Source organism: Zootermopsis nevadensis, unplaced genomic scaffold (genome assembly GCF_977971745.1).
Source record: "Zootermopsis nevadensis isolate Lab colony 2312 unplaced genomic scaffold, Znev_1.0 Znev_ptg000003l, whole genome shotgun sequence".
NCBI lineage: Eukaryota > Metazoa > Arthropoda > Insecta > Blattodea > Termopsidae > Zootermopsis > Zootermopsis nevadensis.
The window spans coordinates 15,285,969-15,313,869 of NW_028259135.1; the positions used below are offsets into that span (position 1 = coordinate 15,285,969).

At 39.1% G+C, this 27,901-nt stretch overlaps 1 protein-coding gene across 5 annotated transcripts in view; it reads right to left on the reverse strand.

Moving 5' to 3' along the window:
* LOC110827879 (uncharacterized) overlaps positions 1-27,901 on the reverse strand; it is a 106,279-nt gene that overhangs the window by 21,334 nt on the left and 57,044 nt on the right. For 2 of the 5 annotated variants that reach the window (XM_022059981.2, XM_022059983.2), the window contains exons 2-3: positions 27,395-27,542; positions 88-140 (exon numbers count right to left, since the gene is read on the reverse strand). The exons of 1 other annotated variant lie outside the window; for it this stretch is intronic. The gene's annotated coding sequence lies outside the window, so the exon portion shown is untranslated. The remainder of the gene's footprint in view (positions 1-87; positions 141-27,394; positions 27,543-27,901) is intronic. 2 more of the 5 variants (XM_022059986.2, XM_022059985.2) reach the window with 2 other exon arrangements.

Below are 27,901 nucleotides of genomic sequence, written 5' to 3' on the forward strand. Positions count from 1 at the left end.
CAATACCCATAAAGCCATTCATTTGCATGATGTAAGATAATGTAAGCTTTCCTTTCATCCCCAATAGAATTTAGGTTTCATACTTACGACACAAGAATCTAACGCCAATACAACTTCATCCCCTCTTTCATGTTAGTCCCCTAGAACAAAAGAACACCCAACTTCAAACAACAATATCAGTAGAGAGATCTTTCCTGTATCCAAGGTAACCGGGGAGCAATTATGACTGAGCTTTATTACATGCCTGTCTTTGTTGGAACTCTTCCTAAAATGCGATACTCATATAAGTTTAGATGTCTCCTCGTCATGCAGGATACTGAATGCCACTCTTGTGCTGTTGCAGATATGACACGACCGAAACACAAATTGCCTCTCACTTTCAGCTGTCGAGACAGACAGAAAGTAAAGATTTGAAATGGCGTAGAGAACAAGATATCAAAAGTTATCACTATAAAAAAAAAACCTTCACAAAAAAGACGTTCGTAGACAAATTTGTAAATTTAATTATTCGTGTTTTTCCCGTCTAATCACAATTGTATATAAATAAAATTATACATAAGATATTAAAATATCATTTACATATTTAAAAAGTTGTACCAAATATATAAATGATATTTTAATATCTTATGTATAATTTTATTTATATACAATTGTTATTAGACGGAAAAAACACGAATAATTAAATTTTAATTCACAATATGACGCAATTATATCAACTTACAAATTTGTAAAGCTTACTTGTCTTCATATACTTCAGTTTACATCACGAGACCGTCTGGAACTGCACATTAATATTTATGCAATTTAGTGATCCATTTTTGTACATAGGATTCACCAGGACAAATTCCTATTACGTTAGATTTGCTATATATGTCCTCAACAGCTGCCATAGTCGCCATATTTGTAATTTTTAACATAAAACAATTTTAAAAATAACTTATCTGTAGGTATTTTTGAGAGTTATACCTATATCCTGTATTGGTGATCACCCTCAAAACGTAATCTAAATAAAGATTCCGCAGGGCCGCCATATTCATCATTCACATTATTCAAAACTGTGACTTAAAAAGGTTAAAATTTTCTTTTACGATTTATTCCATACCGAACACCAGGGCCCTACTTTAAGTAGTATAAATGTGGCTCCCACCTCAGAACTTAGCAAGGCTGCCATGTTGGTATTATTGAGTGTGTCATTTAGGATATTGTACAGCTACACAGGTCACCTAGTATTCCTAAAATAATCAAATGTAATTCTACGAGATAAGGAATGCACACAAAATTTTGGGATGGAAACCTCCAACGACCAATGAAAATATAAAGCAGGAGATCAGAATATGTTACTAATACAGACCTTAAGGACGGAGGTTATAAATCTATTTCCATATAACGTCAGAAATACAGGTTAGACAATGAGGATATGCAAAAACTCAAATCAAATAATATTATTTGTCAGTTTATCAACGAATTATTTTGACATGTAACTGGCGAATTACTAATTGGTGTTTTGGTAAGTAAGTCAGACAGTTATCCAGTTAGTCCGCTAACCAACCAGTGAAACAATTTCCACAATCAGACGTCAAACATCCAAAATGGAATGGGTTCCGATCACTGCAGAGTGAGCAAACGTGTCACAGGTACGTGGAAACTTCGAAGCTTTGCATGGCTACACTCATTAATCATTGAATCGCTTCACTCCGAACGACTGGCATTTCGCCGACAATTAAAATTTCGTTGCTGTTACGATAAATGATTCAGAAGGAAAATGACAGTCGGATGTAGCGGGTGAAGGTAACAGAGAAGGGGGGGGGGGAGTTTAGGAACCCGTTCGAGTGATGTGGATAATCGATAAAGCAGAGGCAAAACATTCGGGAAAAGATAAAGGAAAGAAGAAAATGAACGAGGCAACAGAGGAAGGATACAGAGAAACCAATATTATTAATAAAGTCTTCACAGCCACACAGTCAGCAGCCTTGAAAATGAGGACAGAGATGGTCCTCGAAACGTCGGCGATCCCGAGAAGACTTTATTAATGAAAGCCGCCGTGAAAGCTTCACATCATAAACCAATATTAGTTTATATCTAGTGGTAAGTCGTCTAGAGCGTAAGAGGTAACAGCAGAAATCTAGAATTTGGTTTAAGGTTTTATGTTCACACAATGCGGATAAACATAAAGAACCTCCCACTATGAGAAGGCGTGCAGTTGCCTTCGAAACGGCAGTGACTTCAAAACTTACTTGGCAAGTGTTGTCAGTTGTGGTTGGTCTATTGTCCTATGGTAACCAGAACGAATTAACTAAACCTCTTTAATTAAAACGGCGTATCTCAAAGTTCCTGACAAAACTCTGAATCCGATCTTTCGTAATTTCAGACTCAACCTCATTAAAGAAATGCATATTACCTTAAGATTTCATCATTTCCCTCTTATCTACGTCTTCGTCTTTCAAGTCGTTGCTCCCCGTGAGATTCTCTTACCTGCAAGTCCACCACACAGCCCTCTCTTAGGACAGGATGCCATTTTAACACATTGCTTCGAAGCACACGCATTGACTGACCGATGTATTGGCAGGCTATTTAACGACAATGCTTCAACTGCAGAGGTTACAGTACATTAAATCAGATGGGAATACAATCACAATTTTATATCAGGTACGCAATTAGAAGAATGTTTCGGCCTCTTTCAAAATAAAACCTCGTCATCTTCCTGTGGAGACTGAGTAAAGCAACGGACATTTATTCTATAATTCCTAAAAACTTACCGTGTTAACACACGGCCAGGCAAAGGCAAAATTATCCCTTGTGCTCTCGATGCAGACGTACATTACTATTTTCGCACTAGATGTAGGTGAGTACTTGGTTTCATGGCCCGCCCGACTGTTAAACCCACAAAGAAAGAAGCCCTGCATCCCCTGGGTGATCCCGAGTCGATGTGGGCGTTATAGGGAGAGTCCTTCCATGCCGGGAACCGAATCTCAGTCTTCAAACTCGTAGCTTAGCTACTACATTGAGTGAGTTACCCCGAATCTGATTTTTACACAGTATACCTGCAATATTGTTTTAGTTCATATTCATAAATGGAGCTCAGCAGGTGTCGAACAGAGGTACCATGTACCCCACATTTCAGTTACATCTTTTCCACGTGATCTCTCAGCACTCCGTCGGCAGCAACACAAACCCTGAAGGAAGAACTTCGTTTCCACATTCCCCGAGGACTTCGGAGGGCGAAGAGAGTTGAATTATGGGCTACCAATTTCCAAGAGGAGAAAGTGAGAGAGAAGGGTGCTACCACCATACAGGAAATTACCCCGAGGGGAGTTACCTTTTCCTCTGGGACGCGAACGAACTCCTGCGGTCTCTTCTAGGGCGGTCTGGTTGCAACACAACTAGAAACATTCCTGTCAGAACCGAAGACTGAACACGGCCGAATACAAAAATGGTAAATTTCATTGTAATTTGTCGGTTCATCATTAGACATATTTCTATACAGTCTCTTTCTTATTGTGTCATGTTTTGCTTTCCACTGAACATTTTTAATGGTGGTCTAGCGGTTAGAACGCTGGCCTTGTAATCTTGGGGTCTCGGGTTCGATTCCCGGCGGTGCCCGAATTTATAACTTGTGTTGGGCAAGGCCGTGGTCTAGGCAACACGGAGTTTTCCTCCGTGGCATCCCAACAATTACTCCATTCACACACACAGAAGAAGGCAATGGCAAACCACTTCTGGATCATCTGCCAAGAACGTATATGAACAGGTCCCAGTCCGAGAAAAGGATGGAAGGATCCTGTTCATATGGACCTGTCGCTATATGTAACTATAAGTGCCACAGCACAACACCAATCTATTGTTTAAACATGAAATTACCATAAACATGAGTGTTAAGGTTCCTCAAAAAAAGGCCCTTTCATGTTTATGAGTTTGTTCCTGGACCAGTTACTGTGATCCTCTTCATATTTGTTTTCCTCTAACAAAATTACGTCATCAGCTTATGTTACATGTATTTCCATATCCTTCGGAGGGCTGTAAACAAGAATCATTTTTTCAAATCGTCACTTGCCTCGGATGTCTGCGTGATGTACACACGGTGTAGTTCCCTGGAACCAGTCAGGTGTGAAAATAATTTATCTCTGGTCTTGTGAACCGTTAAGTTTATGTGGCGTGATGGCTTCGCTCGGCGATAAGACTTGATGCTCACGGGTCGTAAAACCGATTCCAATACAGGCGAAGCATTTCTGATGTGCATAACTACACACCCTTACAGCGACAGCCAGTGACCTACATTTAGCAGAGTCCGAGATTCGATGCTGCGAGATGGTATCCATTAGTCACTAACTGTTCACTATGCAATGCTAAAAATATTACGCGATCAACAACATTATTATCAACGCACATTTATATTAGCTTTCTGTTATAGTATTATTTATTAACCTATACTTACGACAGAGACAACCAGCAGTGAGATTAGGCAAATTGGCTCTCATGAGATGAAGCAATGTGAGGATGATGCTGATTGATTTAGCTCCCAAAAGGTGACAATCGGCGTTATTGTTACAAGCGACTGCAGTTTTCCCTTTCACTAAGCAGGCTAACTGAAGTGCTAACACGACTGATCGATTTTCCAACGATTTATTGATTATCAGAATATTCAACCACACAGTTTCGAATGGCAATTAGATGCGATTATGATCGTGAATTTTAAATAGCTAAAGATTTCAGAAGATACGGCCGTGGCCCATTTGAATTAAATTCCCCAGTATTCGCCCCGATAATTATTTATTATGTATCTTCGTATTATAATTTTGTCCCTCATTCTGATTACGAAACATCAGAACGTAGCGGGTGAGTGGTTGGTACTCCTGCTTTGTTTTCGACAAGCCCCAGGTTCAAATCTCGGCACGAAAAACCGGTTGTCATGAGATCTTTCGTTGTTTTCCTCGCTCCCTCCAGAAAAATTCCGGGATATTAGCCTACCTTAAATTAGGCCACGACCGCTTCCTTCCATATCCCTTCCAAGTAATTACTAATAAATCATTCTATGGTCTGATGGCATGCAGTCTGGACTACTGACAGCGTCATTAAACTCACAGCACATAACATATAAATATCAGACATAGATTTTCCTGTGGTTAAAATGTGGATTTTGATATTCTGATTCCAGGGTATCCTACAGATGTAGGTGGCACGTTGGTGAACACCTTCAAAACACTGGAATTCGACTGTAAACGATCCTTCTGCATTGTGTTGGTCTGACTGGGAGATAATTGATATGTTTAAAGTCCCGAACTTGAAACAAAAAGAGACACTGCACTCTATATAATGACCACACTAGTTAACAAGCTCCGGCTTACAACAACTGCATACAGATGTCACTGGCGTTTGCCACAGAGTCTGAGGAAACTGTAACTAAGTTACAGTGCTCTCCAGGAGAGACCAGCACTTGTGGGACTATTTCCTGCCTTTCCCTGCCCTTTGGGAGTACACGAAGTGAAAGGGAGGGTGGATTTGTAAGGTTAGAGGGTGGATAAATATGGGTGTGTAAGGAAATGCACTGCAGGAGGAAGTAAAGATGTGGGGTATTTCTGGGTGAAATTGGAAGATATAAAAATAAGATAGGAAAAGGATGGCGGAATGGTTGAAGAGAGAGAGAGAGAGAGAATCAAGATCAGATTCTTCTCGCTGCAAAGGGAGTCGAGACGGATGCACTACAATATGAAGAATCTGAGTGCGTGTTATTAATCTGTTATATCGTGAATAAAACACGTTGACTTAACATTTTTCAGAGCCTAGAGTAGAATTCGCCTGTAACGGAATCCCGATAAGTCCAAATACGTATCTATTAATTATGTAAGATGCATTTTAATATTATCCAATTAACACACGAAGAACAACAAGCAGTCTCCCCCGTTCGGGCTGTAACCGTGCTGAGAGGTCTTACAGAGATAATACAAATACACGTCAGCATCTTGTACCCGTGATCCTTCCAATTTTTGTTTGCGGGATTGCACAATATTCAAGATGGTGTGCAGAAAACGTTGAGGCGTTTATCAGCAGACAACACCAGCTGTACTGAAAGAGCATAAGTCTCTTCAAGGAATAAAATATGTCTGAAACCTTTGCAAATCATTAGGAAGGACAAAGCTCATTTGCTGACCAATTCGAATCTTATTTGTAACTATTTTCATTTTATTGAATTTGGTATGCACAACTATATTAAACCACTGTAATTTTATGCGTTGATATTGCCTGAATTCTACGGAGTCGAAGATGACGACTTTGGTATAAGAGGAAAATCTTAATTCGAATGACACGCTAAATCTGTGTGGTGACATGTTACAAACAGATCCTATCACCACACGGGTGGCACTGAAACCCATGTTGAAACCATAAAATACACCACCGAGGACAAATGCATCCCACATTTTATACACTATTTTCCGATCTCTGTTCTTGTAAACTGTGACAGAATATGGGCAGGTGGCAATTCTCCTGTTTCCAAGCAGCACTCCCACTCGAATTCAGGTCGTCAACATTTAACTGGAAGGTAGTAACGCATTCAGCGCTGTTATTTCATAGGTTATACTTTAACGACAGAATAACAGCTACAGCGACCGCACAGCATCATATAAAATGGCCGGATGGTGACGTTTAACGGGGCAAAACGACGAATTTTGAGTCACGTCATTCTATAAACTTTGGGCGTCATGTAGAATTGAATTCATCGTAAAATAAATTATGAATTTTTAGTAAGTATTGATGGGCCCTTGTTAAAACGACAACAAACCATGGAATACGGAGTTACATGAGCAACTACTAGCTTTTCAGGAAGAATCTTGATCTATGGATTTAGTGAAATTTGGTAAGAGGCTGTCGTGGCCTATTTGACGGCACTATAACAGAATTCATCAGCCAACACTGCAGAGAGGATGAAAAACCTTGTTGATTAACGGCGACAAGTGTGTCCTCTGTAACGTTGCGCCGGGTATTCTGGGTGAAGTCTGCCGGCGATTCAGAGGTGTTGGCTGAATCCGTCATCACGGCACAATGTCCCAGAAGACTGACATTCAGAACCTGTACCTTCATTCGTCCATTTATTAAGTCTAACACTGGGTTTTTCTGTACCATAAACTAACATTACTATCTATAACGGCGCTATTCTCTTGCTACACAGATTTTGATCTCTCCTTCCTTATCCCCCACTTATATCTTACTGGTTTTATTCTCATTTATATCTGATTTTATACAAACATTCCCCTGTTTCTTAATTCTATAGCGTCAGTGAACATAAATCAGGAAGGAGGCTACTCATTTTGAGCTACGTGGAACTTGGAAGGAAACGCCACGACTTATTTCAAAAGTACTATTTCGGCATTTCTTCGAAACTGAGTAAAACCACGAACCCGGTCTAGATTTAAACAGAAACCTTTAGGAATACAGACGCGTTACCACTGTGACATTCTCCTCACGAAAGATTGAAATATAAAACGAAAAGAAGACAACGAAACATTGTACGATGACAATAGTTTCGTACAGCAGAGAAACCAAAGCAATCTTTTCCTAGTTTTGATCCACTTCAATCAAAGTAAATTCAATAATACCGCGGTAGAGGAAGGAGATTCTCCTATAGTTAATCCTTCATCTGTGCATTCCTCTTCTCCGTTCCCTTTGTCTCATTAACGTCGTGATCTTTGATCATTGCCCTCTTGTTTTCACCGCTCACTCTTCCGCCATTACCATATTCCCACCACTTTCCCTCGCTTTCTGCCCCAACCTCATCTAACACCACGCAGAAGAAAGCTGATGAACCATTCTAGCAATTCTTTTGACTCCATTTTAGAACGCTGCGTTCAGTTGCGAATGGTACAAAGAAACGAAGTATGGCTATTCAATGCCATCCGGATGCCAGTCCACAAGAATTGAAACGCATTTCGAGAAGTATCACTAGAAATAATACGTATAGCTTTTGGTCCGTTCATCTCTCTAAGTTTTTTTTAAAATAAATGCTCTGGATTTCCAAGAACTAAGTCTTCAGCTGTCTTCCTTCAATGTCTCCGCGAAATCTTAATCCCTAAAGGGTAAATAGAATAATACTTTGCAATTATCTTCAATTAATATTAATGGATTTCTGGAATTCTTCCACCATCTCAGTGTTTTCACAAAAAAATATCAACATATATGAGAATCAGCACTAAATCAGCCAAGAATATTGGCGTCTGAACGAGGAATGAGGCTCGCATGGTCATGTTTTCATATCGGTTTAGTCGAATATCGTTCGACGGGCGATAATATTTTCTGTTTTGGAATTTGCACATGCGTATAAAGTGTGTTCAGCACATATTGTCTGTGGCATCCACAGAACACAGATCATCTGATGTTATGTCGAAACTGAGTTTCTGAATATAAACTGCCTACAACTTGTACAAAACAGAAGTCATGTATCTGTCCATAATAAAATGTTCGATGGAGTCCAAAACACATATTTTGTAAGAGTCCTGTGCATGTTCCCGGTTAAAACGTGCGTTTACGTAGCATGCTTCAGAAACTTTTATAATCGGCAATGGCGGTACAGTCTCTGAGAACCCTGTATCCGGGAGCCTCCCGCATGGCTTTTGTCACCCCAGCGAGTATCAATACCGTCGGATACTCCTGTCCCTCTGCGTAACGAAGTTGTCAATACCGCGTCATCCGTAACTTAGTTACGGGCTCGAACGACCATATGGAATTATAATAATATACTGCATATTAACTTCAACGCTAGAGAAAGGATTGTACACGTGCGGGCACAGGGAGCCCAGTTAACACGAAAAGTCTGCAGACAAAAAGGTGGTAAGGTATGTGAGATTTCAGGTTCTCACGGCGATGATTATGAAGATGACCCGTCTTTTTTGGATGTTGCCCCGTGTAGTCTGGTAGAAGTGTACCGACGTTTCAGAGGTCATACTGCCTCTTTTATCAAGGCGATGAGATTTTGTGGAAAAATCGTTCTCGATTTACATTTTTTTAGGAACAACTTGACTAATTTCAAGAACCTCCATTTTGAGCAGTCCCTTCGGGTCATTTGACTGTACCGACCCCTACAATGGAAACAAAGACAAGATAAACCAGGTAACACCAGAGCTCACTCGCACACAATTCTACCAGTAGATAACAACATACACTTCCCCTAATGGGCTTTATGACCTATAGTTACTAACACATTTGCCTACGGTCACAATCGACAATCAGACGGGCCTTTCTGTAATCAACTGCATGTTCTCCAGAGAGCTCTATAGCACATAACAAAATCCACGTTTAAAAAACCGATTTAAAGCCATCTCCTTCCTTATTCCTTTATTTACCTGCAGATTATGTACCGACGCTATCAATAGTTCCGATGTATAGCATGGAAAGTTAAAACGACAAATTAATGAACAAAAGGGCTATGAAAATAAGCGGTCGTGGCCTACTTTAATGAATTATCGCCAAATTTTCGGGCGGGACTGACATAAACCACGAAAAAGTTAGAACAGCCGTCTCCGGACCGAGATTTGAAAACGGGACCTCTCGAATACGAAGCACGGTGCCAATAACTCAGCAGCTACGTTCGGCCCTCCACTCGCTGGCACTCGGGGTGTTGACGAGCGTTCAGCACGTTACACTGCGAAACAAATTTCCCCTTCTCTATCCTATTTTACTTAAAGGAATATAAGCTTAGGTTATCATCAAGTACATCTGTCTGCCACCCCCAGTAACTATGACTCAACTGGCAGATTTTCATCACCATCTTCCTCAGGGATAGTCTTCTCCGACTCCAAAAGCGATACCCCGACCGCCAAACCACGAATAAAATCTTCTGCAAAGCCAAACCAAGGGCTCTAACTACAGTAGACAACCTACAGACTACATTTCTTCTCCATTCTTGAATATCCTTGTACCTTCACAATTTCATGCATAAAATATGATTTCAAACAAAGCAGACAAAAGAGATTTTCTTTCAGTGTCTTTAAACAAACATATCCTCAGACCATGAAACGCTTCAGTCATGACAGTAGCTGTCCATAACGAGATTCAAACCACGTACGATAAACACGTATTATCGCTTCAGATATTCGCTAAGGACATTAGCTACAAGTCTCTGCCCAACTTGTTCTGTGTTACTTTATCAAAAACCAAATTTAAAGTAAAACAGAATAAAATTCACACGATGTCAATCAGTATCAATATTAAATTGGCACGATGTCAATCAGTATCAATATTAAATTGGCACGATGTCAATCAGTATCAATATTAAATTGGCAATCAGTTTTAAAAAGATAATATGCAGGAAGCTAATAATTTTATAATTTAATTACTTAGATAAAACGATACCGAAGATAATAATTGTGATCTTCAAACTCATCTTTGCGTAACTTAAAAACTGAGATGAGAGGAACAATCTCAATTCTGTCTTCAAAACTCATTAGCAGTACAGCGAAGATTCGAAACAAATTAATTTATTGGAAAACCTAACTTTCTTACAAATAGGTTCTAGTTTTGCCTGAATGTATAACGCCTTTAAAGGCATTCACTGAGTTCTTATCAGCTTCACAGTGCTTGCAGGAAGGAACACGGCGCTCGGGAAGTTCAGAGGCTGGATAGAGTAGCACAAAAAATACAGCATCTTCCTTCGAGTGCAACTGTGTGCAGTTACGGAAAAGCATTTCCATGAAAGTGGGGTAAAATGTTAGGTTAGGAGCTCACCTAACTTATAAACACACAGACACAACTTCGCCTCAAGGAAGGGGACTCATCTCGTATCCTCAGTACGATTAATTATTAAAATGTCGTAATGGAAAAAAATTCTTTCGCTGTAAAGAAGAGGATTTGAAGCTATACAGGGTGTTTTAAAGTACACGAAATCACTTTTGAAGATATTTTATACACGGGAACAACGAAGAAAGCCTAGACACTTGGTCTTTGAGTTCTCCATTTCATTTTGAAAGGATGAAAAGTGTAAATATGTTCACAAGAAAGTGTTTACGTATAAATCGTTGGTTCGAACGTTACATAATTATTTGACAATAACTTATAAAAACGACTAAAAACACATTATATATTATGTCTGTATCAAATGCGCCGCCATTGTTCTTATTGTAGTGTTAGGTTAGGTTAGGTTAGGTTAGGTTAGGTTAGGTTAAGTTAGGTTAGGTTAGGTTAGGTAAAAGCCGGTAAGATTCCAGTGACTGTAATCTACCTCTGCTTGATTTTTCTGATTCTTTATGCAAGACATAGTCTCCTCGTTCTGAACTGTGTAATTTAACAAGTTTTGGATGCCTGTAATTCTACAGTCGATCTAATATCGCCACATTCGTCCTCCTAACAAATACCGAGATCATCGTCGGAGCCAAACTTGCGCAGGCGTCAATCTTCGTCACGTTCGCAATGAAATGTTACAAAATCTTCCCGAGAACAAGCAAACAGATTTCAATAGTACGCGAGATTAGAGAATTTCACTACAATTTTTTTGGCATGTTCCAATTTTGACTTGCGTCGGACAAAAATAACAGACGCGTAACTCGAAATCATGCGCGCATTTCTGGCCCACAAGTGAGTATTATGTTTTATTAATGCTGTAGAATTCATAAATATGGGAAAAAAATACCTGTATAAAATTTTATGTAAATTGGAGAATAATTCAATAATATACAATTGGAAAAGGGGGAGAGACAGTATAATTATAGTTTCAGAATAAATATTGAATTGTAAGAGAAAAAAGCGCCATTAGAAATAGTTATATCATAACTTTGGGCCGTAAATACCCGGTGTTAACTGGACAGTCTTCTGTGCAGATAACTAACTAAATAAATGATTGATCGACTGGCTGAAGATGTAAATTCACCCAAGACAATGATTACGCTTCAGATAAAAGTCCGTATGGTTTTCAGAATTTGACATTACGAGGTCTTGCAAAAGTGTAGTTCCTGTCCCCTGAAGTATTTAAAATGACTGTAATATAAACAGACACACATTTTTTAAGCCAGAAGACAGGAGAATGTGTGTTTCTTTACAGACGGCAGCGGGGGCGAAGGACGGGATGTTTTGAGATTACTATAACTTGTGTCCTAGACATTTAGGGAGTTTTTGTTATTCAAGACCGAACTCTTGTTTTACAAATCCCTTTGCCTAGTTCAAATTGCCTCGCCATCTTCTTCCTCCCGCTGGCCTCTTCTCCTTTCCCTACCTATTTCTTTATATTCCCTTGTTCAACTTTACGATCGTCCATTTGTCTACATTTTCATCGTTTCATTTCACTTTTACAACGCGAACCTACGTTTCCACCCTCACGAGTTTTACTCTTTCACATTTTAATATTTCTCCTTTCAGCAATGCAGTGGCTCTTTGACATCACATCACAGTCTTCAACACATGCCACAGGACGTGGTGTTTCAAAGTCCGTAGTTTATTTAACAACGTTTTATCAACTGAGAAAAAAATTTGAATGTCAATAAGATGCAGGAATGATAACATGCGATTAAATACACGGCTACTTATTAGAGTATTTAACAGCTCCTTATCAACTCATGAGATATTTTGTGTCGAATAAGATAATAATCCCATATAACAGACTATTTTGGTACTTTGCAGGTTTATATAACAACGTTCTATAATCTCAGATTTTCAGTTTCAAATTAAGTACTACACAGCGCAACAACCCAGAAGACAGAAATCTTCAAACTCATCGCTGTGAAAATCTAAATTCTTACACATGGGATAATGTTTGTAAATTATAAATTGCAAATAATGTAGAGGGAAGAATCAAGAGGCAAAATCCTCTTAGTTTAATAAATCACCACGCCATGAAAACGTATTGGGGGAGGCGCAGTATAACTCCACGTATTCTTAACTCGGTACCAGATGCAGTTGATCGGTCATTTCACGCCCCAGCCGCTTTAACCCCGACAATCAATGTCAGAGTTTGGGGTCTACTGCAAGGAAGACGTGCTACTGATGGGTATTCTGGGTTCAGAGTCTCTCCAGGATACGAAGCGACGGCAATTAACTGCGCAAGGATTCTTCCAGCAGCCCTCCAGTCTTGTATTCGATATGAGGTCCGTACTAGCTCCGTTTCTCTCCCTTCCGCCTGCCAAGTAAGCATCTCACCGCGTTACAAAATAAAAATGTAAATTTGACTTACCAGATATTCAGATTAAGTAGTCCTATATAAGAACCCTGAGTTTCGCTACACCTCGAAGATCGTGCATGTACAGTATAATAACCACTCAGAAGATTTATGATTCCGATATTACAGAAGATAAATTGACCCAGTTCCAGACGCAAATTTCTTCTGCAGCAGATGTGTAAGAAATCCTATTTAAAACAACGTTTATTATTATAATTGTTATTCTTTCATAATTTTACAAGAGAAAGCAATTTTTTGATAACTGCACGTTAAAAAGCGCTTTTTGAAGAATTCATCGCTACCAAGTTTGTCCAATAAACTAAATCCTGAATGGTCGTTACCGTGTTAACAAAATATTGACACTGGACTCCATCCTGAACGAGTTAAATCCGTCTACATATTTAAACGTAAAACCAATTACCATGTTCGTCGCATTTACACCAATGTCACCGAACGTTATAGTTCAGTTATTATTGCCTCGTATCGGGAGGTCCCTGATTCAAACATCAGCCCAGAGACCTGCTAAAATGATCTCCTCAGTTTCTCCCCAGGAAATTTTCGAAACACTGCCTTAAATTAGGACACAATCGCTTCCTGACACATCCATTCCGATTGATTATTCATCGGTCGTTCTATCATACAATCTTCAGCCCTGAAGATGGAGACAGCATGTTTCTCTCTTTAAGCAGGAAGAGAGTTTTTAAATATTATTTAGGTTAAACCATGTAACTAGCACACCGTGTCGTTTTGTTAAGCCACCCAAACAGCGGTGAGGTAATATTTTATGGTCATCTGTCTTCATCGCATTGCTATGAGTGATCTACTCTAATGGTCGGGGCAAAAGGATTGGAATTTGTTTACCGATACGTAAATTAACAATGGTCTGCAGATTCATAATATAACATCGCAATTACTGGGCCCTAATTATAGACCCATCATGATCATTCTCTCCGGAATTCTCTACACAATCGCATTCATTAAAAATACATATGGAAGATTGTAATGATACAGTTCATTATAAAACAAAATGTATAATTAAGAAAAATAAAAATATTCTGGTAATTAGGGAAGCTAAATCGGCAGAATTCGCTTATAATAGGTTTTTAATGCGTTAACGAAGTGTATTAACAGAGCTCATAATCAGGAACTCATGATCGTTTTCCAGGTCACGTTTTTCATTCCATTAATGTATTTTAACATCTTTAATTTAAGTTTGCTATGAGGAGGTAGAATCTAGAAACTAAGGGGAGATCCATCAAATTATAACTTCTAATTTAATTCAAGCTCGAGCACAACATTTCAGATTTCAAAAGAAGATGCTCGTCGGATTTAATAAAAAACTGCGAATAAGATGTAAACCTGGACATTTCCCTTGAAAATCTTTTCAATGTTGAGTTTATTTAACAAAATGAAATTACGTTATCATGGAGGTGAAGATGCCGATGTTGGTCTTCCGGCTTCGAACAATGTGTGGAATTGTACGTAGATACGAACGTTTCGGAGGAACAAATTGCTTCAATCTTCAGAAAGACTTCCACACGTCGTAACAAACACAAGAGCATCCTAGATAATTGAATTCATATTTCTATGTACAACATTTACACTGTTAAGTATTACTCATTTGATATGGAAGAACGCGCTTTTGCAAACATGCAGAAGTCCGACGAATAATTTTATCCAAATCACAGATGTTCATTTGACTTGGAATGGAATTAACGCAGTTAAAGGTCACTCAACACTTTAACATTCAATTACCCACCATCAGTAACACTAATCAGTAATGCCTGCTGTCTACATAATCAGGGCGCCCTGATGATGGAGGCAGTAAGGACCTCTGAAATACTACACGACGCTACAACCCAGAAGACAACCATCTTCATTTATCGAAAGCAGTTAAGTTTAATATATTTAAAGACGAGCACCCGCTCATGTAACAAGTTACAACAATTAAACTAAAACGTTTGTAAAAAGCAACGTTATTCGACATAACGTATGTATGTACTAACTAACTAACTAACTAACTAACTAGATGGCTTACCGGACCAGAAGGTTCATCACCGAATTAACCAAAGCCCTCCACCGGACCCTGTCCTGGGCCAACAAAATCCAGTCTCCTTCAACTCCTATCTCCCATAGATCCCGCCTGAGATTATCCTCCCATCTACGTCTAGGTCTCCCCAGAGGTCTCTTCCCCTCAGACTTCCCAAATAGTGGACCCAACCAACTAGATGGCTTACGGAACCCAAAGGTTCATCAACGAATTAACCAAAGCCCTCCACCGGACCCTGTCCTGGGCCAACAAAATCCAGTCTCTTTCAACTCCTATCTCCCATGGATCCCGCCTGAGATTATCCTCCCATCTACGTCTAGGTCTCCCCAGAGGTCTCTTCCCCTCAGGCTTCCCAAATAGTGGACCCAACCAACCAGATGGCTTATGAAACCCGAAGGTTCATCACCGAACTAACCAAAGCCCTCCACCGGACCCAGTCTCCTTCAACTCCTATCTCCCATAGATCCCGCCTGAGATTATCCTCCCATCTACGTCTAGGTCTCCCCTGAGGTCTCTTCCCTTCAGGTTTCCCGACCAATACTTGGTGCACACTTCTTTTCCGATCCATACGCGCTACATGCCCCGCCCATCATGTATGTATTAGACAAACTTAAATTCGAAACAAACAAAAAATGAAACAGGTTTTTTTTTGTTAAAAGAAAGTTACTCGAGTGTCTAATTTTATCTTTCATGTGTCCTACTGTAATTGTAATAACGAAATGTCTGAGAAAGATGAAAACACAGATTTGGTTTCTGCTCTTTTGTTCGATTAGAAGTCACTCCGTGTGAACGAAGATGCTTTCTTTCTTTCTTTACAATGCGGTTTGTCTGTTGAATGGTCGACATTGCCTGTCAACAAGGCAAGGGGAAAACAAAACACTTCTGCTTTCACTCAAAGAATAGGCATTCTCTCCGCCATATTAGCAACCCTTTCATTTGCCGTACACTTTTCCTCTTGTCTCATACACTCGACGTGTGGAGCGGAAAAGTGGCATATATACACACATACCATAAAATTTTAGAAAATGTAGAAAAGTAACTAAAAATTCGTTGTAGCCGACACTACAGACTATAATGACGCTCTACCGACTACATAATTTATTTACAGAGAGGATATAACTTACATTTATGGACTGAACTACCAATGGTCCTTTTCTATCGCATTTTGCTATTACTTTTTTCGATGTTGATCTCAGCAATGCAAGCACATGAATCACAAAACCCGTGACATGAATCCGCCCACCTCGCCCGACAGAGATCTTTACATAAACTTATATCCTAATGGAGAGGGTCTGACTTATGGGGTATCACGTAACAAGTTCCATGCAACATTTTAAAGATATGATGGGATGTAGGATCATAAACACAAGGTTACGGTAAACCGTGTCTCCTTTTATTTAAGCAATAACACAATGCTCGACAGTGCTTAACATATTTTTAAAGTAAACGCTATTATTTTACATTTTAAAAGCAGGGTCCAGAGAAAATAAAACATAAGGACATTATTAAGAAAGAAGAGAAGAAACACAATAATAAAGTGATGTGTGCAAAGACAGACAGAACATGAACCGAAAAACTAAAAGAAAAAATAAAGAATTGTGTGGCAGATTCATCTAAACAGAAGTTATATATTTTTCGAATATTTAATTCCACATAAAATATCAGTTCCCTACATTAATTTGTGCTACTGTTTCCGATGTCAAATTAAAATGAATGAATATGGTCTTTGAACTGTTTTGGAATGACGTTCACATAAAATTACACGAAAATTCGTCGAAATACTATAAACTTATTAGGGGGAAAAAACACATTAACTCGCGTACACATCTGGAACAATTTTCGGTTGCCAATTTCCCTGCTATATTCCTACGTCTACTTCAATCCAACGTAACATGGGAAAACTTCAAGTAGCTCATCAGCTAATGGGTCTACAAAGAAGACGGTAACGGTCTGTTTTATGTGAAAAGTAGAACTGGGGGGGGGGGGGGGTCCGAGGGCCCTAAGGAGCCATGTTGGCTCGACAGTGAGATATGTAGGAGGGGAGACACACCCCAAGAGCAGAACCATAATCGCCTGTGACTCGAAGCCATGTTAATAAGATACAGTTTGTGAAAGGGATTTTTTCTTTTAATGCGTTATTTGTACGATATGAGTAAAACAGAAAAAAAATAGAAACGTTTCATGTTAAAAAATTTAATTTTTTTCCTACAAAATTCTGTATTGGAGTTCTGCACTAAATATTATGAAGAAATGTTAATTTTGTTTCCTATTGATCTCCTCAAACAACAACCAAATAACCAATCATTCAACCAATTTGTGGCAACCGAATAACCGATCACCCAAACAACCAAAAATAAGCCATTCGAGCAACCAACCATTTCACTTTTCATGGCAACATATTTACGATTTAAAAAGCAATTTATACAGACCCTCCTGGTGTAATATAATGTTATAAAACTGAATTTCATTGTACACGTCACAAATTATAGAAACGAAAGGGACAGAGTCTTAACAAGGATCAGTAAAGCGAAGAAATAAACTTCGAAATATCACATTATTAATGTCACGTCCGGTATTTGAAACTGATGAGCCTAATTCTGTTATCAATCACTCTGCTTCGTACAGCCTCGCCACACAACGTACAATGTAAACCGTGCATCCTTTGTCACCATGTGTTTACAATGACGTAAATTACATGTCCCCAAAATGGGACACAGATGTTTCTCAACCTACGCAACTATTCTGAAACTTCATACCGGAAAACAGAAAGGTCATATGTACGACCAGAAATAAAAACCGGATTAAGCTCGGGAGTCATACTGCAAATTTAAAACACAAAATTCACGTTCATAACACAGTTAGTGCCACAGTCTGAAAGTATTTCATGTCTAGCCATAGCAAAGAGCTTCATAATTCACTCCCACTGCTAGCAACATTCAACCAAAAGGACGACAAAGTGGAACCTTAATACCAGTATAAATAAAATGAAATCATTTAATAAGCACCTCAAACTATTATAAAACGTTTAATCTGTCAATCAATGCGTCAACTACTTATTTTATTCATTGTGGTTTATTTAACGACGGCGTCGTAAGATACGATGATTAATGGTAAATACATTACAAGAGGAGCTTCAAAAACCTGAATTTGGTCTAATTTACGCCAATATCCTGACATTTACCTTTAGAGACTGCATAAAAGCACCACGAACTTCAATTAAGATCGGCGAGCTCCGGACTCAAGATTTTGACCACTGGGCGACATCGTTCGGCAATAAATGAAAATTTTAACAGCAAGACTACATTTTCGGTAACAATCCTCGAAAACTAGACAGTCATCTACTATAAACACACATGGGAAATTTTAATAATATATCTAGAGGCTCTCTTAAATCGCTGCCAATTTCGGATATAGTGGCTTAAAATAGTCCACAACAATATTCTTCCTTGTGTTTTTAAATTCATGATACACAATTACCCCGAAATTCGGCACGTAAAACCTACACAGTTGAAAAGACATCATAAAATAATCAAAGTATGCGGAAAGAGGTCTCACAGTCCAGTGCACGAAACCAAAATAATGCGTAGGGCACATGAGGAGCCTAAATTCAGGATTCGTTTCTTATACCAGAAATTACAATTCGCAGAACAAATATTTAATTGAATTATATACCCCAGTGCAACTGCACTCAGACAACGAGCAGGTTGGCTCAGCGGCGCCACGGCTGACGAGGGAAAAAGGCAGAACGAAAGAGAATATTCAAAATGAAGAAAACAACTGAAGACGAGACAGAGAGTGAGACAAAGACAAGATAAAAATAAATCCGATGTTTTCCAATTCAAAGTAGCTGAATAATCTCTATAGTTGATGCAGCGTCGATTTTAATCAAAGGAAAAAAGCACCATGTACACACAGTTCTTCACAAAGTTTCTCTATCGGTGTCAGGACGCGGTCCCCATTACAGATATGACCGACATGTACCCTTCTTTTGTTACCTTGACAACGCGCGCGCTCTCTCTGCAGCGGAACCAGCATCCACCGTTTTTGATCCAGATGCGTCATGCTTCATGCCAGGCAAAGTGGAGTGTAAGAACAGAGGGGAGAGTAAAGAAAGTGAGAGGAGAAGAAGACAGTTTTTGCTAACAGCCACGAACCTCTCAGGATGAAGAAAGGGGGTAAGACGGTTTAGTTGTCTACTCAAGAGTCAAAGTGCTTCTGGAACAATGAAAGGTCAACTTACGGCCTAGAGGTGTGGCTGTTTGATGACACTCTCGACAAAATGCATTAACACTTTAAACCCCAACGCCTGCTTCAACAAACAACAAATTTTCATTTTGTATTTATGTGTTTCGTATGATTTTCATTGCTGTTAGCCAGTTAGCTAAGGCTTACGCTCGCGGTTGGCTGCAGCTGACTAACGATACATTTTATCTGATCGGCTTTGCTATGTTCCAGTGTATGGAGTATCACTAAAACACTGAAGTATGACAGAAAACGTTTTATATTTCGGTTTGTAAAGTGTTAGCCGGGCTCATAAGGCTAACACGGTTAACATAAACGTTACTCCCCTGTGTATTCCCGTTATTAAAGATTTATTTCTGAAGGCACGTCGTGATAACTGATTACGTTCTGAAAGGATGAGAAAGCTGCCCCTCTACACGCCATGTAGGCGCTTAGGGGGAGAGATGTATAGCTCGTACTCATTTTTTGCCTAGGCAGTAGATTGGGGTGAGTGCCTCGGCCGCGGTTTCCCCCGTGAAAGGATCCCGGTACCCACTGGACTGGACACCAGGTGTACCTCAGAGCCTGTTTGGACGCAGAGGCTAGAAATGAATCCTTTGCCCTGCTGGGGACATCCGATCGTCCATTCCGTAATCAAACTGAGCTACTCCGGGTCAGCATGGTGTGTAGGACGTGAAATTATGCCAGCTAAAACTAGAATTCCTCCAGCCACCGCTGATTACGTCGACAATTCTGGAAAGAAGGGATATCGGCTAGAAATGGTTTGCAAGAAATCTCCGGTGGGCTTGCACTGTGTTCGACAGAGACACAGAGAGACCTCGTAGTCATGACAACAGCTGGGCTGAGCGCTCAAGGGCCGAGAGAGAAGAACTGTTTGGTGTGGGGCGAGTTGAGCAATGTAACATTGTCGCAATAGGCTGTAGTTTCTACTACCATCATCCCCCCACCCTGTGTCCAACTCCCTCGAAAGCATCCGCTACCACAATCCACCCCTTTCAAATCCCCTACCACCATCGCCTACGCAACACCCCCCTTCTGCCTCCATTCTCTTTCCGTGCCTTCAACTCTAAAAAATAGAGACAGAATACATAAACAGTTTTAACTGTCCTTTGTGTGGGCAGAGTTTAAAGCATAATTTTGTTACATGTGACGATGTGAGCATTCCTTGACGGACTTAAAATAAAACTTGAATTAGCATGCATATGCGAAATGCATAAACTGTGTATGTGAAAATTTGTAAAATATGTAAACGTACTTGGGATAGCAAGTTTAGTTCATTTTAATACATTTCCATGCACTATTAGTCAGTTTCTGTAATTTATAACGTGAAGGTCGGTGAGCGGATAAGAGAGTCGACCCAGGTCACGAGAGGTCGAGAATCTCCCGATATAGCGCGTTGTTAGAAAATGTGTACTGTGCTGAAGAGAGACGTTCGACTGTTGTTAGGTTTCGATATGATTCGTGTTGATAGTCGCAAATAACTATTGCAGTTGTAACAACTTTAATCCCACCAGACATAAACTCCCCTCTGTATGGTCTGACAATGTACGAACTGCACGCTCGTATTATGAACGAGCATTGATCTGTATTCCTTTTGATGTGGTATTCTCCGCTCTAGAACAGTCGGTGTGAAAATATTTTAATCTAATTTCTGCATTATTCAGGCAGTATCTGAATCTCAGTGTTACAGGTAATATTCCACAGAATAAAGGATCATAACTAACTACAAAACTCTGTAGTGACGGTTCAACACCACGACACTGAACAGACAGTTTAATCCACGTAGTTTTATTGCCTATTTTATTATTTTTATTTTATTTAGTGCTCTGTCTGACGACAGGTCCATATGAACAGGATCCTTCCATCCTTTTCTCGGACTGGGACCTGTCCATATACGTTCTTGGCAGATGATCCAGAAGTGGTTTGCCATTGCCTTCTTCTGTGTGTGAATGGAGTAATTGTTGGGATGCCACGGAGGAAAACTCCGTGTTGCCTAGACCACGGCCTTGCCCAACACAAGTTATAAATTCCGGCACCGCCGGGAATCGAACCCGAGACCCCAGGATTACAAGCCACCATGGCGGTCTTCATTGCCTAATTCCACAAAATTCACTTTTCGCTCATTTTATAAGGAGAGACACAAATATGTCAGATTAAAATGCCGAAGATATTCCACATGTTTCGACTTGACGTCATCAGATGATACAGCTCCTCCATTTGTAATATCGTTTTCCTGAACTACTAATTAACCTCACTGAAATGGATCCATTCAATTTTTGGTCTCACATCAATAGCATACAATTTTAAATATGTAAAACAGATTCAACAGTTCCAACTTCCATTTAAATTAGACTAATTTCAAGCACGCGTTTAAAAATAAACAAAATGAATTTACACAGAGTACAATCTGAATATGACGTCTAATCGAAACACGAGGTGGTTTTAAAATGAAACGGAATAAATGATACGTTGTGTTGACGGGTCTTTAGTTGTCATTATTTGTAAATAAGAATAAAAAACAGAAGTATATATAATATTAATAAAATATACGTAACAGTATATAGTATTATTACTTCCGTACAACCAAGCAAATGGTATAACGAAGAAAAATATCAAACATAACGAAAGAAAAGACGTTATATTGCGGGTACATAGCATAAGAACTTCGACAACTTAAGGATTTGGAAATGAAATTTTAGATATAAAAAAAATAAAAAATCTGAATCATGAATTGTATCATAAAATGTTCCTGCACTGCCATCGCACATTAAAACTGCAGATCTCTGCAACTTGGTCGAACGACGGTGCTATTCTATTATCTGAGGCAGCGATTTCGTGACCGCTTTAAACCGTAAGTTAGTTGAAAATAGGTCAATCTGGTCCTTAGTTTCAAGTTTGATTAAACAGAGTCTCCGGACATCTCTTCATTCAGAGTACCCAGTTATGAACTGTAACTTTGAACACAAAACAGCAAACACCAGCCTTGCGCTTCAGGAATCATTAATAAGCTGGGAAATGTTGACAGAGTTTCGCATCCAGAATTGAGTCTACACGAAGTACCGTCAAGTACTACACTGTAAATCCAGTGGAAAACAACCAGTGGACGACACCAAATTTCAATGTGTGGCCCTCGAGTTAATTTAAAGGACGAGCCAGACATTTATTTGAAATTTCAGATTCACTAATTTCGTCTCAAGGAGTTTCTTACTGGCACTGATATTCATTTACCGCGGTTGTATATATATTATTAAAAACGTAAATTCTTTCCTATAAAACTAATCACACTGTGTAGTATCATAAAATGTAAGTCGAAAAAATATTCATTACAATATTTTTATCTGCATTAATGTAGTTTTGTAATTAAGAAAATGGCATGAAAATTTATTTTAAAAATATTAAGTTGTACTTCTGTCATTGTTTGACCAAAACGTATATAAAATAAACTCTTAATGAAGAGGCCGTTTCCACGAGTTTCATCTCGAAAATTACGAGACGGATTTTAAATAAGTTTGGAATTTGTGTCCTTCAGTAAAAATTGTTGAAGGAATTTAATTTTTGTTCATATCGGTTTTATATAAACCCTACTAGACTTGCTATACATGTAATGCGCAACAAAGTGGTCATGACTAAAAAGTCTCACTGTATTTACTAAGTGAAATAAATCAACGCCAGGACTTTCAATAATCAGAACTGTCGTTATCAAAGTAATAAGAAATTGAAGGAACCGAATGAGATAGCATTTACACTAAGCAGGATCAGTGTACCATGTTCGACAGCTGGGTTCACGAAATTACCTCCAGAAGTGCAGAGGTTCAGACGGGGTACAGTTCGAGTTTCGGCCAGAGACCGATCTTACTAAGCACATATTTTAATGGTTCAAAAAGTCATAAAATAGCCCACGATCGCTTCTTCTCCCATTCCAGTTCTCATCTCTCATTCACAATGATCCTACAAAGTTTCATCAGCTCTGTGTACATAAAATCACTCTGAAAAATCTGAAACGAAAACAAAGACACAGAGCTTAGTAGCTATGCGAGCTCTACTTGAGTAGAGCAAATACTTGAAGAATGGCAAATACTCAGACGCTGCTCCATCATAAAAGCGAAGTAGCACGGTCCTCTTCCACCGCTCATACGGAATTTCCGAATCTTCGGTTAAAACTTTAAGTCAAAACAGAGACTTTAAACTGTACATATAAAGGACACTGTTAGTCTACTAGTTACTTTCACAATTCTGTATCAATTCATTACGTTGTATATCGTCGTATGACTCGTATTGTTCACTTACTGGTTTTAACACTCGTTCTTTCGGTTACTGAAACTTTCTGATAGGTTAGGAAGCTGATTTGCGTGTATTTTCCGGACTTTTGTGAACGGTATTATTATTATTATTATCCCATCTCTTCACCACTTTATGGGGTATGTACTTCCATGTACCCGAGACAGACCTTGTCCCTAAGGTACATAGGGCAGCAGCTATTTCCGGAATACATTTTGTTTTTAATATGTATTACATGTATTATATAATTTTATTTTATGAAAGCGTCTTTCGGATGATTTATTATTATTTTATTAAGGGTATTAAATAAACTACAATCAGGCAAGCGAAGTATGCAGGGTATGGGGTTAATTGAGAAATTCATAAACGCTTTATTTGAAAACCTAAAGAACAAAGTCCACTTGTGAGACCTACGAGCGCATGGAACGATATTACAAAGGATTTTATATAATTAAGATGTGGAGGTGTGAACTGGGTTCACGTGGCTATGAATAGAGTGCTATGGCGTGCGTCAGTCATTTCTCAGAAATATAATTTATACTTCTTTGGAAATATTGCGGTCAATCTGGGTGTCCACTCCCTCGAATTCACTGGCAGTAATCGGATGTGAAATTCTATGCTTCCATTCAATAATAACCGCAAGTTATTCCGATTCGCTGCCGGACCAGAGACTCAAACCTGTGTTTTCACAATAAACTTCCCTGATCGATAACCTAACTGTTCATAAAAAAATGAACATTTTGTAAAGGAACATGGGCGGTGGAAAGGTGGGGCTTGGCGTGTTCGAACCGAGTTTGTAAACCATCCTCTACCCTCGCAGCACACAGCAACTGACTATTTTCAACCCCATCCGCCCTTCATCCACCCTTAGCTAACTTCTTTGTTAATGTAGATGTGAAGGGACCCTTGTCTTGAACTTCTTGTTACGCTAAGCTACACCCAATCTGCCCACTACAGCGCCAACTTGTCATTTCTTAATGAATACAAATGCCACATTAATCTCTGTTCCCATACAACTACGTCCAGACTTCCAATAACTGATTATCGTACCTAAGTACATCCATACCGGAGTATGAATTGTCGTGGAGTCTGCCCTGTGATCACTGGCATTTAGTTTAGGTAGTTTAAAACAGTGTTCCGCAACTGCACAAAGCTACAGTTCAAGAATATCGAAAATGCTTTTAATTCAAACGAGTTTCTGCACAACTAAGAATAGTCCACACACTTTGATGACAGCACAGAGCTAAAAGTTGTTCGGTTGTTAATTGTTGCTGCCATTACATTGACTGATAACCTGTTTTGTACCTATTAAAACCGTCTGTCTGTCTGTCCGTCAGACCCACGTAACTACTCGAGAGTCGCTGAACAGATATTTATTAAATGTTCATTAGTTTTATTAAAACTTGAAGATTTCTGTCTTCTGTGTTGTTGCGCTGTGTAGTCTGGTCGATGTTAACCAACGTTTCAGAGGTCATACTGCCTCCATCATCAGGGCGGTGAGTACAAAGATTTCTGTCTTCTGGATTGTTGCGCTGTGTAGTCTGGTAGATGTTAACCAACGTTTCAGAGGTCATACTGCCTCCATCATCAGGGCGATGAGTATGAAGATTTCTGTCTTCTGGGTTGTTGCGCTGTATAGTCTGGTAGATGTTAAGCAACGTTTCAGAGGTCATGCTGCCTCCGTCATCAGGGCAACAACCCAGAAGACAGAAATCTTCAGACACACCGCTGTGAAAACCTCAAATCTTACTTAGTACAATTTGTCATCACATTCCCCTTTTGGTTATAATCGACAACAATAACAGAAACTTTACATCAAGGTCCATACCCGCTTCTACGCGCGTAAGTGACCTTGGTGAAACACCAGCAAGATACCCGCCCACGCAAAGTGAGAATCCCTTACGGTAATTGGTACCTAAATAAACAAGGAGGTTTTTTCATAAAACGAACCCAGAAAAACACGAGGTGAAAAACTTTCCAAGATTCAACTAGCTCAGAAAATACTCAAGTGGAGGACTTTAGTGAATACGATTATGAACTTCTTACTCAAAAGCAAGAACGAAAGTTTAAAAGGGCACTGCATACAGAATTAGTACCATGCATTCACTGACAACCGTTTCCTGACTACAATACCAAGTGTCTGAACTAAATGAGAAGTGAGACTTCCGTGTTATCTTTTTTTAATATCAAATCCTTGTTTTGTATTTTCACACGACAGACGAAAAAAATAAAAAAAACAACTAACACAGTTTAGTATCATTAGCATGAAGTGCCTGCAGTTTAGATTTAACTCGCCAGAGTACGTTAAGGATGCCTTTTGTTTCAGAGGTTTAGGCAAATGAAGGTTCTTTTGTTGGCTACGTGGCATCGTGCAGCCGTTATCTGTAACCCTCAGGCTTCTCACACTGCAAATCCTAACCACTATAAATTAGAGCACACAGCAAATAGCGAATTATAGTTAAAAAGGCGGCTAATAAGAGAGTAAAAATGTACTCAGCGGGTTGTTTGAGATTTCGTAGACCTCAGTAAACTGTGCTTTATTTCATATTTATGTACTTAAATTCTTGCAACTCTAATAAAAAGCAAAGATATGACGCTCCATTACAATACAACGGAACTTCCCTTGTGCGTCGTCAAACAGCATTACATATGAAAAGTTTAAAATGAATTTCTTTAGAAATTAATTGATAACATACGTATTCAAGTATTTTTTGTGCGGTGAGAATGATAGTAAATAAACTTATTTTTTTTAGACACGCAACGTCATATGAGGAAATTCTAGATAAAAAACAAAAGATTAAAAACGTTTAATTACATTAATGGTTCCGTAGAGAAAACACTACAGAAAGAATTAAGGGAGGAGACAATTTAAAAATGTTATAAATTATTCTATAGAAATGAAACTTGGATAATGTGGGAGAGATACAGAAGTAGGCTTCAGGCAAATGAAATGAGATTTCTCAGAAGTGTGAAGTGTGGATGCAGGAGATGGCGGCTAAATCACGAAAGAAGAAGAATAAGAAGAAGAGAGCATTTATATAAGTTTCGCTTTCAGCGTTCAATCTTCACGAGATACTGTTAGGATGATCACATCTTGGACAATGAAATAGGCGGGGGTTCGAAGCATTCATGTACGAAATGAGAAATGCACACAAAATCTGCGGTGGAAAGTGATCAGACCAATCAAGAGTCCTAGAATAACAGGGGATGATGCTGATAATATCATGGGAAAATATTTTATATGGGTTGTGAATCTGGCTCAGTATAGGGATCACTGAGAGGCTCTTGTGAACGCGGTAATGAACCTTCGGATTCCGTAAAGGTGGGGAATTTCTTGACTAAATGAGCGACTACTAGTTTCCCAAGAAGGACATTTCTCCACGGAGTTGGTTATTTAGCTTGCTTAAAGCGTTACAAGAACCTAAAGAAATTTTTACGCACGACCAACCTAAATCAAAATAAAATTCTCGCGATAATTCATAATGTAACTCGCCAGTACTAGATTTAATTGAAATCCGTTGAACAGTTTCGAAAATAAAGCATGTGGACAGGATGACAGATCCACTAAAGTCCTCATATTATGCACATCGTCCAAAGCGTGGATTAACACGACATCCTTGATTAATGTAAATCCGATATCATAAACAAAAGACAAGTAATAATCCTTTATGTTTATTATTTATCAACAAACTCACCCATTATCCCTTCCTGCGGTAAACGGTTGTTTCAGTGGGATTATTTGAACCCAGAAATGGGTCGGAGATGTAACGACGTTGATCGAGCATTGGACGGAAATCAGCATTCTCGGAAACCACCTTCAGTTTTCTCCAAACTCTCGGTGCACTGAAATGAATAATTCCATCAAAGAACTATAGTAATGACACCAAAAGCCTTGGGGCTAATTAGAAGCAGAATTAATTATCGGCTGCTAGAACACAAGGCTGAATCCAGATCAGCGGGTTAGTTAGATTAAAAAACAATAAACCTTCTACGCTGAACGAGATTTGAGGTTCTAACGGCAGAGATATCAATGATGGTTCTACTGATTCTGAAACCGTGCGTGTTGTCTTACGCAAAGTTAATGGGTCTACTGGCCTAGCGTAAGAAGAAACTAGTCGGACACAGCCAAATAAAGATAAACAATTTATTGCTAAAAAAAAAACTGACCGACAGTGCATATATTACTTGGTTACTCACCAATC